Below are 12717 nucleotides of genomic sequence, written 5' to 3'. Positions count from 1 at the left end.
AACATGGCGAAGCATGTTTTGGCATGCAAGTGCGTGCCCGACTTCGAAGAAGCGAAGATTCTGGCCATGAGTTTTTCTACAAAAGCAAGACTTTTGCTTGAAGCTTTCCATATCGACAAGGCAGCGGACCGCTGCATTAGCGATCCATCTATAAGCCTATACTCAGCGGAGCGCAGTTTTTTGGAAAATTTTTTATAACAATCTTTGTAACAGGTTTTACTTCCTTGCCTGGTCGTATGTCATGCACGGTTCTTTCTGTTTAATTTTTCTTTTTTCTTTCTTTTTTTTTGCAATCTGTCTCTGACAATAGCTACATTTACAGCTGAAGAGGTGATTAAACATTTATTTTCTGTTAGTCTAAGATAGCTGGCGCTGCAAAGTGTGACGTGACTGGCTGGTTATATAAATGTGTGACTTGATGACAAAATAAATCAGTTGATAGTAGCGCTCTTTTGTGTCTTGTCCTCCCCCGCGGTTGTCGTTTTTGCGCTGTCTTCCAACCAAGTATGAATTACCAACTAGCCCAGCACCATGTTTTATTGAATTTCGGACACGTCAGCTCTGCGCTCCTTGTACTCGCCACGCTCTTCGTTGTGGTAGCCTCACGCACACCATTCGGACCTTCACACGTGCAACGCCGTGCTGGCACGCGCAGCGCTCCGCTGTCCGATGCTCCACTGCGACAACCGTGTTCAAATTGATTGATTGACTAAAATCACCTTTATTTGCTCAATATTCTTAGAACATGTGGGTGGGCCGCCTAGTCCGGTAGTCCACTGGCTGCTGCTGATGCACTGGCCCTCCCCACCAGGCAGTGCTGACGGTCAGGATCATCGCTGAGCAGAACAGCCTCCCACTGCTCCTCCGAAGGGTTGGGAATGGGGTCAACTAAGGGATTAAATTGGCATGCCCACACCATATGGCAGTGAGGTTAGCTACCTCCCCACAGTGTGGGCACTGCGGAGAGTGTAGTGTAGGGTACCACTGGTGTAACATAGCTGGTGTTGGGTGTGTGGTGTTGGGTGCTCCTTTCTGGCTGTTCTGTATGGCGCGAGATGGTCAGCATACACTGCTAAACCTATTAGGTAGTGGCACTCTTCATGGTCATCAGGGGGAGACGCCAGGTATAGAAGAGCTCGGGCATGCCTGTGAGCGGCTTCGTTTCCTCCTGGTAGTTCCAGGTGACCGGGAAACCAGATGACTGAGGCTTGGTTGGGTGGTTGCTTAGTCAGCAGTGACAACCCTGACCTGTGAATTAATCCGTTATTGAAGTTGTGACAGGCGTTCTGGGAATCAGTGAGCACAACGGCGTTGGGGTTAGATGCTACAGCTAATGCAATAGCTGCCTCCTCTGCGTGAGTGGGGTTAGATGTTTTCACCGAGGCGCAGTTCACCATCGACCCTGAAGGCGTTGAGACCACTACAGTCATGACTCCATTCTTTGGTCCGGTTCATCCACGTAAAGGGTCCCACTTCTCCTGCTGGGCTTCCCCTCTTGCTTCCCTCCTCTCAATGTTACATGCGGGATGCATATTCTGCGGAATGGGGTGCACATTGATGAGTCTTCTCACATCGCGTGGGACCTCTTCCCTTTGGTCACTTGTGTAGGGCTGATTAGCATGGATCTTCTCGAGCAGTTCTCTGCGGGGCTTTGTAAGTGCGAGCCTATTGAGTTGTGAGAGCCATTGTGCTTCCCACATCTCTTTGAGGGTATTATGTATTCCTAGAGCCATGAGCAATGCCGTTGGCGTGGAGTTCGGTAGCCCCAGTGCCGTCTTGTAGGCTTTCCTGATGAGTGTCTCGAACTTTTCGATTTCCGACCTGGAGAGGTTAAGGAATGCCGTCCCGTACATTATCCAAGAGATCACGAAAGCTTGCACTAAGCGGATGGTGTCCCTTTCCTTCACGCCATAGTGTTTGTTTTGGATACGATGTATCATCCGGTGGATTTCGGTGGATGTTGTAAGCTTCTTCATAGTGGTGGTGTTCTGTCGCCCCTGCGGGATATACTGCCCTAGGATCTTGATCTCCGTGGGTTTCTGTACTGGGTGGTTCTCTATATACACCGAGATGTTCTGCGCTAGGGGTGTCCTCGGGTTCTTCAGGATGACCAACTCTTACTTTTCCGGCGCACGCTGGAGGCCTCTCTCCCTGGCGTACCGGTCCACCGTGTCCGCTGCTGCTTGAAGACGCTCCTCGATCTCGGCGTCACTCCCCGAGTTGCACCAGACAGTGATATCATCCGCATACAATGTGTGTTTGATGCCGGGGATTTCGGAAAGAAGACCTGGTAGATCTTTCATAGCCAAATTGAACAAGAGGGGTGGCAGTACCGCCCCTTGCGGAGTTACTCTCGGGCCTAGAGTGATGGGATCTGTTTTTATTCCACCGAAGTTAAAGGGGTGGAGACACCAAATTTGTCGTTCGCGCGTTCTTAGTTTCAAACGTTTCTTATGGCTCCAGGAAGCATGATACACACCCAAAGATTCATATATTCACAGTGAATAATTTATTATAGCATTTTTAGGTGAACGATTTTCGGTTTCGGTTTCGGAACGACGAGTTGTACAGTGACGTCACAGAGGGGGAAGATCAACTGCTTCGCTTGGTCACGTGGGCCCACAAAAGTTGTGACGCACCTACTGCTGCATCGTCTGCTTTCCCACACATGTGCTGACCAGCGCATGAAAACAAACTACTGCACGTCTAGTCCCAGCAGCTCGGATTCTGACAGATCTGATTCCAATGAGTGAGGACATCGACTTTTTTTTTTTGTTCGCACGCTAATATCGCCTTCGCGGATTCGCGTGAGGATGCGAAACACTTTGCAAAATGCCAGTAAGCATCGCTGCGCCGCTCTACCGAAGCTGCGCCCACAACCGGTGTCACACTTCGCTGCCGTGCAGCAGTACCTGAGCGCTGCTTGGGATGGTGTACAAATATCACAATAAAAGACGAGATCGCCTTGTTATCAGAACTGCCAGCTATACTCGAGCAGCGACAAAGCATGTCTGCTTATGTTGGGAGCTTTCGGCAACGGCACCGCTCGCGGGCGCTCCGGGCGACGAGCTCTGCTGCTGCCTGGCTGCCGTGGTCGTCGCTAGGCCTATAGCCTGTTTAGCAAGCGGCCGGCGCTTCGGAAGTCGTCTGCGCTATAATAAAAGGCCTACTTTTCACAAATAGCTGTAGTGTTAACAGAATCATCTCACAATAAAATAATAGTATGGTCAATCTCCTCGACGCCTTCGGCAGCGGAGCTAGCGGGCGCCAGGCGAGCCGGACCCCACGAAACACAAAACGTCTTACGAACGTCTCCGAACAGCTTCAAATGACTACAAACGTCTTGCGCTGTGTTCAAACGTCTCATAGATGTCGACAAGAAGAAGTTTCCTCTGCGACGTCTCTTAAACATCTGCAGTCAGACGTTTGCTGTGAAACTTCTGTGAAACATCTGTAGTCAGATGTTTTCTAGACTTCATTCTAACACGTGGAACTTGAGACCACGTCAAGGAGATGCGCCAGCAATCAGCAGAGAGTTGCCACCGTGGATTAAACATGCTGTATATCACTGCACATAAATTAGATGGCTCTCCTGCTTGACGTTTCGAAGAGCAGGCGCGCCAGTGCAAAGACCACTCTTTGTATTCGAACACAGAAAGCACGTTTTCTCCTACGGAGCCCGAATCACGTTCCACATCGAGTGCAGCTAACCCGCCACTCGTAAGACTGGATTTACGTAACATATAATGGCCCTGAAAGCCGACGGTAGTTACGCGAGTGAAAAAATTTGCTGCATGTTGCGAACGCCTCTGTTACGCCTCGGCTAGCTGGCGGCAGCATGCGGTTTTACAGGCGCAGCGCACGCTGCCTTCGCCGAGCTCGCTCGCGCGGTTTATCGCGCAGATCACCCGCGCGCTATCTTTTCGTGGCGGCGTATCTTGGAGGCTATCTTTCTTGAGTCACGCCGCAGCTTGCTGCTTAGTGTCGCTCCGCACGGTGGCGATGCAGGATAGTTTGCCAAAGTGGTTTTAACCGCTTAAAGCAGAAAAAAATGGAAGCTGCAAGTGCTTAGTTTTACATGAAAGTATTAGATTCAATTTGTTTTTGGTTCTTTGATGATTTGTTTATTTTTACGTTTAGAAATTTAGTACTTCATTTGGTCATTTGGCGTTGCAGAGGCTAGCGATAGCTACGCGCGCGAAGCGGATGCTGCGCACGTTGTAGTACTGCGCACTTTTTTCCGCGCTGGTTGGCACGCCGCTGCAGTTTGCATTTTCCCCTTTTTCTGCGGTATCGTTTACTACTAGTGTTGCACTGAGATGTGAGCCTGGTTTTCCGCAAAAGTAAGTAACCTTCCATTTCTCTTCTGTGGTGAAAGCGTCGGCTTTGCCGGCTAAGCCACTAACGCGCCTGAATTAACCTTTGGTTTAAAAAGCACAAAACAGTATCAGCCAGTGTTTTACATACCAAAGTGCAGCGTTGAATATATTAAAATAGGGCATTTGCATGTATTTGAGCTTTTGTTAAGTGGATACAGCTAGGCTGCTCTCGCATGCGAGTTGCTTTATTTACCAAGGCGATGACAAGGTGAACGTGACAAAGCTTCAATTGAACCAACCAGCTTTGTTTAAGCGTACAGGGTTGTCCACTTCTTAGTATGCGCTAGCGCATGGCCGTGCTATTTGGAGGGTCACTGCGTCCGAAACGGCTGCGCATCGAAGCGAAGTGATTGATTGATTATTACTTTGGGGTATTCTTGGGAGGGGGTACTGGTCCCGACGTATGTTGGCCAGCTGGTGGCATCACTCTTGGGGAAAGCGAAGTGGCAGATGACGCGAAGCACCACGTCCAGGTACACCTTCTCCTGCGCCACTTTGGTGCGATGAGCGGCTGTGTCGCACGCGGTGGCCCTCTGAAGAGTGCGGCCATGCGCTGGCGCATTCTAACTAAGAGTGGACGACCCTGTACGTTGATAAGGCGCGAATTTTTTCCTACACGGTTTTATTCTTGCCAAGGACTCTCATCTGGCCACCTGTGTGCTCCAATTCTCCTTGCTGTGATTGCCGTCAGTGAAACTTGCGTTAAAAAGGCGTTATCTTAACTGCGTCATGCTTTTATTTCATTGCGATTGAGAGCCCCGGCACAAAGGTAGTTTACTCAGTGGTGCTGCTCTGTATGTGTGCAGGCTGTTTGACAGTGCAGTGAAGTACTACGGCTCTTTGCAGTCATGGCAGCTTTTATTTTTTGGAAAACCATTGCACCGTGCACAGCTGGCGTTGTCCCTACTTCACTGTGTACATTTCGTTTTGGGTACAGGCTGTTCAACAGTGGTTTTCAGAGGACCTCCTTGCCTGCTCAACTTCTCAAGTTTTGGTAAGCACGCTTTGCAGCTGACACCTTTTCTTTCACTTCATGATTTCTTGTATAGGTCTAGGCTCTTTGCTAATGTTCATTCCACAAGCCCCATTATTTGTTAAATTGTCCTTTAGAACTCCAACTGTTGGCCGGAGGAGCAAGGACCTGGCCTAGTTTCCCGCAAATTAATAGCAGCACCTTGTACTTGGTTGTTCAGACGACTTGGCCTGGAGATTGTTTCAGTTCTGAGGTGGGAACCTGGACTAATGCTTCTTGTGCAGTGGTGTAAGTAATCTCTTGCCCACTGTTTGAGCTTCATCGTACAGATTAGAAAGGGCTTCTTTGGCAATGCAGTGTTAGGAACTTTATACACATGCACTTTTATTTGTCTTATCTTTCAGATGTGCCCTGTGTGGCTGTCAAGTTAAGGTCCAAGATTTAACACATCTCTGGTGTATACTGAAGTGATGCAGGCATTACCAGGACAGCAGCATCTCTGCTGTGTTTTCATGCGACGGTGCAAGATGTCAAACATCAACCACTTTTGATTCAGCCACATCTTGCAGGTAAGAGAAAGCCTGTTTGCAAGATACAGCTTAGGAGGTTCTATGAGTGCAGTGTGCATCACAGTAAGGCAGTGTACTTGCTATTGACTGCTTGGCTTTCAGTGTCCATGCACGCTGTTTGAATTTTGCTTCTGTTAAAGGCCTCCACAGTGACTAACTTCTTGAGTTTATGGTGAGCCGTAGCACTCTGCTGAAATGCCGCTTGCAATGACATCATATGCATATATGTTTTTGGTTAGCTTATTTTATTGCCTGTGCTGTCACTCCTTGCCATTTCCTGGTCTTATTTGCTTCCGACTTCTCATTGGCCATTCTACATGCAACTGACTGACTGCTTTTGGTTACTCTAATATTTTTCACTTCTGCAGGCTGCTGAACAGAGCTGGATTTGACTTCCCCTTGTTACCGTCTAGTTGGCATCCTCCTTGAAAGAAAAGCGATGTTTGGAACACCTAGCAAGCTTTTCATTGCCATCCACATCACAGCAACTTGATCATCAACGCATCCGTTGTGAACAAGGCCTGGGGCCAAATGAATTTTTGATTTAACAATTGGTTTCTGCTCGACACTTTCCGGCCATCCAAGTGCTTACCATTGTAATGTCAGCCAAACCAGTGAAGCTACCTCCTCCATGGCTTCTAACATTAATTTCCTGGTCCCATTCTTTTATTGTGTGGTTGTATGCACTGGATTCAATAAAGAGTAACGCAGTGACTGGAAAGTGTGCTAGCACATGCATTTATGGCTCATTACTACAGCCATACATCCCTTGTAACGTGGGCTTATTGTTCGGGTCATTGCAAATCAGCTTTGAGTTCATTTTTGAGTGTATACCAGAAAAATGAACTATAACATTTTTAAAGATTTAGAGGGTTTAAAGGCATCACTAAAAATCAGTCTTGAAATGCTTAAGTTATTACAGGCACCCATTTCGGAAAAAAAAGGAACGTCTAAAAAAATTCTACCTCAGAAGTTTTCTAGCCGTATACAAGCGTAGCGTTAGCAGAGCTAATAGAGGGCTAGTAAACGTCTAAGTCTAAAACACTGCTTAGATGAAACTTCTTCTAGATGTCAAGTTTTTTTTTCCGAGACTTTTTTTAGACGTCTATTAGCGCTTTTTGTGTTTCGTGGGACCCCAACGTCGCGCCAGCGGCAGCTGCTAGGCGCGGTTGTGAGAAAATTGCTCATATCACAGTTGTTACTACCAGCAGCTCAGTATTGGTCAGCGATCCTCAAAAATGACACTTTTTTCACATTTCTTGTCCCATGGTTTATTTACGTCAAGAACACTCTTTAGCTCGCTTTTATGACGTCGGCAGACGGTATCCAGGCTGACCTACCGGCCGGCAGACTCGGCGTACTTCACATCCGCACAAGAAAATACAAAACAGCCATGCTACCAGAAAGGATGCTTTCTAGATTCGAGATACGACAGCATGACTGTGCTAAAAGTGGATCTTTCGGCAGCGACACTGCCTGCGGCAACGCCGGCCGACGACCTGCGCGCTGGTCCCAGACTGCCCTAGTCGTCGCTATGCCTAGCTGCTTTCGCATATCGACTCCGCAGCTGAGGGCGCTTCGGGACTGGCCAGCGCTCAGAAACGTGCTCCGCTCGGCACCCCTTTACTGTGAACTCGTCCCATAATAAAATATATGTTCGATTTCCACGACGTCTTCAGCAACAGAGCTAGCAGACGGCAGGCGATCCGCACCAGGTAGCAGCAGCACAAAACCGCTGATGAAATTTGCTTGCATCGCAGTCATCACTTCTACCAGGAACTCGGTATTTGCCAACGATCGTCAGAAACGATGCATTTTTGATATTCATATATCCCAGGGTTTGCTATGAACGTGAACAAACAATACTATCGCGTTCTTCAAATGCCGGCGTTCGGCACGAAGACTGGCGCAGACCGCCCGGCTCCAAGGAGTGCGCCCTATGTCATCATGACGCTGCCGCTTCCCGTCGTTGTTGCCGCGAGCGACCCGCCGTTGACATCTAGCAGGCCGGACGCAGGCAACGAGCTGCAATCGGACGTTGCGACGCTGTTCGCAACGGCGCGCCGCAAACCGAGCGAGTGGCGGTTAGCAGCAAACGCGGCTAGCTGGTGCGTCGACTGCGCTCACGCGGCTGTGCCCCGCTCATCGTACGTCACTGTATTTTGGTATGACGTCACTAAAACTTTAATTTTTCTGCACCCCTTGTGACGTCATGGTTGATGGCGCTAGCGATGGGTCTAGATTGTGAGAGTGAGCATTTAGGTAATCTTTGGAACCGAATTAAAATATTTTTTAAACGTTTGTTGCGTCCAACACCTGGCCTTGAGTGCCCTTGCATACATAGGAATCCCATAGCAGGCTTTTTATAGCTTCAAAAAACGTTATCGAACGCTACTTTCAAATAGGATGGCCCTTGTCTGTGACTTGGGAGGTGTCTCAAGGAGGTCTCAAGGAGGTACAAGAGGGCGTCCTGTGGCGATAGGTGAGGGCGAAAGCCGAATTGAGTGTCAGGTAGGAGGTTGTTATCTTCTAAGTATCTACTCAGTCTCGTGTTGATGACCCTCTTTATGAGCTTCCCCAAACACGAGGTCAGCGATATCGGTCTCAGTTTAAGGGGTTTGTTCGGCTTCGGAATGAACCGAACCTCGGCTGTCTTCCAGGATATTGGTAACGTTCCTGTAGCCCAATGCTGCTCGTTGAAGCATTCCACCAGCGAGCTGATGGTGTTGTGGGGGCGCGAGGAGAAAGAGCCGAGCCGCCTACGCAGGTGCCGCGGGGAGAAAGGGAGCGGGCATCGGAAGACGCCGACTAGCACACGTGCGAGGCGTGGCGAGTCCCTCGCGGCACCAGTTCCAGTTTCCTCGCGGCACCTACGTAGCCGGCTCGGCTCTTTCTCCTCGCGCCCCCACAGTGTCATCGCTGAGGTTAAATAAGAGCTTCGCTGTTATTTGATCTGGACCTGGAGCTGCATTTTTTTCTCATGGCCGCGATTTCTGCTTTGATTTCTTCTTTCGTGAGTGGGATGTCCTGCCTGGGATTCGGCAGCCCAGAATACTCCGGCTGTTCCACGACTTGGTCTGTGCACAGATACCTGGTCTTGAGCTTTTCCACCAACTCTGTGTCCGTACCCGGGGTGGTGTGTACGATCTTCGTGAGCCTGTCTTTAGTGGCCGACTTGCTGCTGCTGGGGTCGATTAGGACACGTAGGAGCTTCCAAGTCTTTGACACACCTAGCTTCCCCTGAATACCATCGCAGAGTGAATTCCAGTTCTGTCTGGTTAAGGATATGGCATAGGATTCTGCCCTTTTGTTTATCTCCTCTATTTTTTTCTTGAGTTTGCGTTAAAGCCGTTGTCTGCGCCATCTCTTTGTCAATGAGTGCCTCGCTTCCCATAAATGTAGAAGGTGCGGATCGACCGCTGGGCAATCTTCTGTCGTGCAGACCTCTTTCGTAAAGGCTTTTAAAGTGTGCACCTCATCCTTTACCCATTCCTCTAGGTCGGTAATAGGGTTTGCAGTAGATGCCTGAGCCTTTCTCCACCTGTCCCAGTTCGTAACTCTTGCGATACCTATTTTGCACTTGCACGCGTTTGTGCTTATCTCCAGAGAGTATGAAGTGATCGCTTCCCAGGTGCTGTTCGGTATTCTTCCAAATGGCGCTTTGTATGTTCTTGGTGAACGTCAGGTCAGGACACGTATCTCTACTGACACTGTTTCCCAGCCTTGTAGGGTAAGTGGGACCGGTGAGGTATCATAACCCTTCTTGCGTCACTACTTCTTCCAGTTTTCTGCCTTTTGGTGTCGCCGCCGGGTAGCCCCATGAAGGGTGTGGTGCGTTGAAGTAGCCCCCAATCACGCGGGGGCATGGCCCGCTAAGGTCAGAAATTTCTTTATGAGGGAACCCAATTTTGCGTGCCTGTCTTTAGGAGGGCTGTAGACATTCAATACGTGCTTGCTTGCCGCTCCTCTTTGGAGAGGAAGAATAGTTATAGAGCAGTGCGCAATATCCGGCTCGAAAGGGTCGCGCAATATGGCAGTGTATAATTTGTGCACTAACGTCGCAGTTAACTGGTCGTGCTGATAAGTCACATATAGTCTTGGAGTTTAACAGGCATTAGGTGGGGTTCTTGAATTAAGATAGCTGCCGGTGGGTCAGATTCCTGAGATAGAAGGACATTAAGAGCAGCCTGCTTTCTCCTGTATCCCCGGCAGTTCCACTGCCAGATCTTTACTCTATAGCTTGACTGACAAGTTGAATCCGTATCGGATGGCTCGTCCACGTGCATTGTACAAGCGAATTTGGACTTATGTCTTTTATACGCATGTTCCTTCCGAAGTGCAGAAATTGCGGTCTCCGTGTATCGTCGGTTGTTTGTAATTTGCTCTCGAATTTCTTGGAATTGGGCATTCACATCAATTGGAAAAACTTGAAACTCCTCCTTGAAGGACCTCAGTTCTTGGATAATTTGTTGGTAGACCTCGCCTGAGGCAGGCTGGGAGCTAGGTACTACATGCTGTTATTGGTTCTGAGGAGTCGCCTCAGTTACCGGCGTTATTGCGTCATTAGTTGCTTGCTGAAGCTCTTGGTTTTGGATTCTTAAAGCGCTGACTTGTTTTTTCAGACTTTCTATCTCCTTTTTGAGTGCTGCCAATTCCGTGTTATTCTGAGGGGAGGACGATGGGAGGGGAGGCCACTCTGCAAAGCTCACCTTCGAATCTGAAAGCTGACCTGAGGACGTCTTCTTCAGCGCCCCGGTGGTCTTGATGAGGTTCTCATTCCATTGTTCTTTATCCGCCTCCACGCGACGCGTTCTGGTTGGAGCCTGTTGACCGGCGTCTTGAGCTCGAACAGCCGCGAGAGGCGGAACGAGAGTGGGAGACTGATGACGACGCTCCTCGCCGTCGCTGTGCAGGCTGCCTCTTCTGCCTCGGCCTGCTCCTACCTTCTTCACCTTCAAGTTTCGTTGTTGATGCCGCGTTTGATGACGCGGTACCAGCGTTCTTGTTCAGCGGTCTCTGGAATTTCTCCGTGCAGTCTCTTGCATAAGTCTTGTGCCGGCCCTTGCGCAGCGCGCAAACGGGTGGGCACTCGTGCGTCTCATCTGGACTTGACGTTCCACAGGTTTGGCAAGCAGCCCCCTTGGGTTTCGGGCAGACGTCTGCTCGGTGACCTGGCGTTCCACAGTTGATACAAGCCGCCCTCGTTTTCCGGCAGATGTAGCAGCGGCGCTCTGACCACCCGTAGTTGACCGTGAAGGGAACCTTCTGCCCGGCGAAGACGATGACTGCCGACGTAGTCTTGCCCAGTTGGCGCGCTCCCAGGATTGTATGGCTGGGTGAGGAGACGTCTTGGAAGATAGAGTCATCACTCACTTCAGGCTTGATTACACCCCTGCGAACAGGCAAGGCAACGTAGGCGGTGACCGTTATACTCTTGCCGTCTGCGCTTCCCGCAAAAGCACGCAAAAGAAAGTTAAGAATCTAGATACAAAATTTCACACTCATGTAAGTGTACAGATGGTGTGCTCACGCACGTGTCGCTGTTCTTGTGAATGTGATAGGCTTCACACAACTCCCTAGTCAGCTGATCTTGATGTCTGAATTTAATCTTAGCCCTGTTAAGCAGTGGAAGCATGCTTTTTTATTAGACACACCGGGTTTGTTCAGATGACAATCTCTGTAATGAAGGGACAGATTTGATGAAGGAGCACCATTCAAAGAGGTTTTATGCTGACGTAAGCGTGTATTTATGCATTTACCGGTTTGCCCAATGTAATTCTTGCCACATTTAAAAGGTGGCACAAAGGGTGATTCATGATCCACCTGGCATGCATTTTTTCGTTTGCTTCTTATTTGCTTCTGTTCCCGGGCTCTTTTGTCAACAATAGCACAAACCTTGCCTAGTTTATTAGGGACCGAAAAGAGCACTTTAACCCCATATCTAGTGCCAACCTGCTTAAAGGGGTCGTGAAATGTTTTCCGAAAGTTTTGAACGACGTGTGTATTTGGAATTCTGACCCTTCATTCTATAGTATACCTTGATTCGTTTCATCGTCTGGGTTGATTGAATAGCGAAAAAAACTAAATTTCGGTTTCCCAGCGCGCGTTCCCCTCAACTCACAGCAAACGTCATTTTAAGAAGCCAATCAGAGGCTTCTGTCGTCAACACAACATGGCGGCTTAGCGAGGCCTGTTTAGCCATAGTTGACCGAGGTTACAACACGCATATTGACTCGGATGTGGCACCGTCCAACGTTAGGTTCTAGTAACGTTGGCACCGTCGTCTGCTCAGAGTGGAGTCTGGTAGCTGTCAAGCTGGCACATGCGCGAAAACTTGGCCGGCGCGCCGCACCAGTCGCCGCTTGCGAACTGCCGCCTACTGCAAGCAGGGACACGGAGCGGCAAGCATCTTTGTGCCGCTAGACTCATGCCCGGCCCACATCCGGTTAACACTTTGGCACCGCACACCAGCGCCTGCGCGCTGCTTGGCTACTGAAGTTCGCACCAGAAAAGACAAAATAGCGATGTTATCAGAAAGACTGCCGGCTGTACTCGGGCGGCGACAAAGCATGCCTGCTCACGTAGCGCGCTTTCGGCAACGGCGCTGGACGCGGGCGAGCCGGGCGACGAACTGCACTGCTCTCTGGCTGCCCTGGTCGTCGCTAGGCCTGTTTCGCATCGAAGCCGCGGTGGCCAGCGCTTCGGAAGTAGCCTGGGTTATAATAAAATGCCTGCTTTTGGCATCGCTTTACTGTCAGCAGCATCGTCTCACAACAAAAAATATGGCCATTGTTGC

The 12717-nt window shown here is 49.5% G+C and overlaps 1 long non-coding RNA gene across 1 annotated transcript; it reads left to right on the top strand.

Annotated features, from left to right (window-relative positions):
* The first annotated feature begins 348 nt into the window (after nucleotides 1–348).
* LOC149325728 (uncharacterized) lies at nucleotides 349–6722 on the top strand. Its single transcript, XR_016286573.1, has 4 exons — nucleotides 349–5373; nucleotides 5490–5640; nucleotides 5757–5921; nucleotides 6290–6722. It is a non-coding gene; the product is annotated as an uncharacterized LOC149325728 (long non-coding RNA).
* Nucleotides 6723–12717: the final 5995 nt, after the last annotated feature.

Source organism: Amblyomma mixtum, chromosome 10 (genome assembly GCF_055824585.1).
Source record: "Amblyomma mixtum isolate Tamu chromosome 10, ASM5582458v1, whole genome shotgun sequence".
NCBI classification, from domain to species: Eukaryota; Metazoa; Arthropoda; class Arachnida; order Ixodida; family Ixodidae; genus Amblyomma; species Amblyomma mixtum.
The sequence above is the reverse complement of the archived record's forward strand: the minus strand, read 5'-3'. Positions and strand labels throughout refer to the sequence as shown.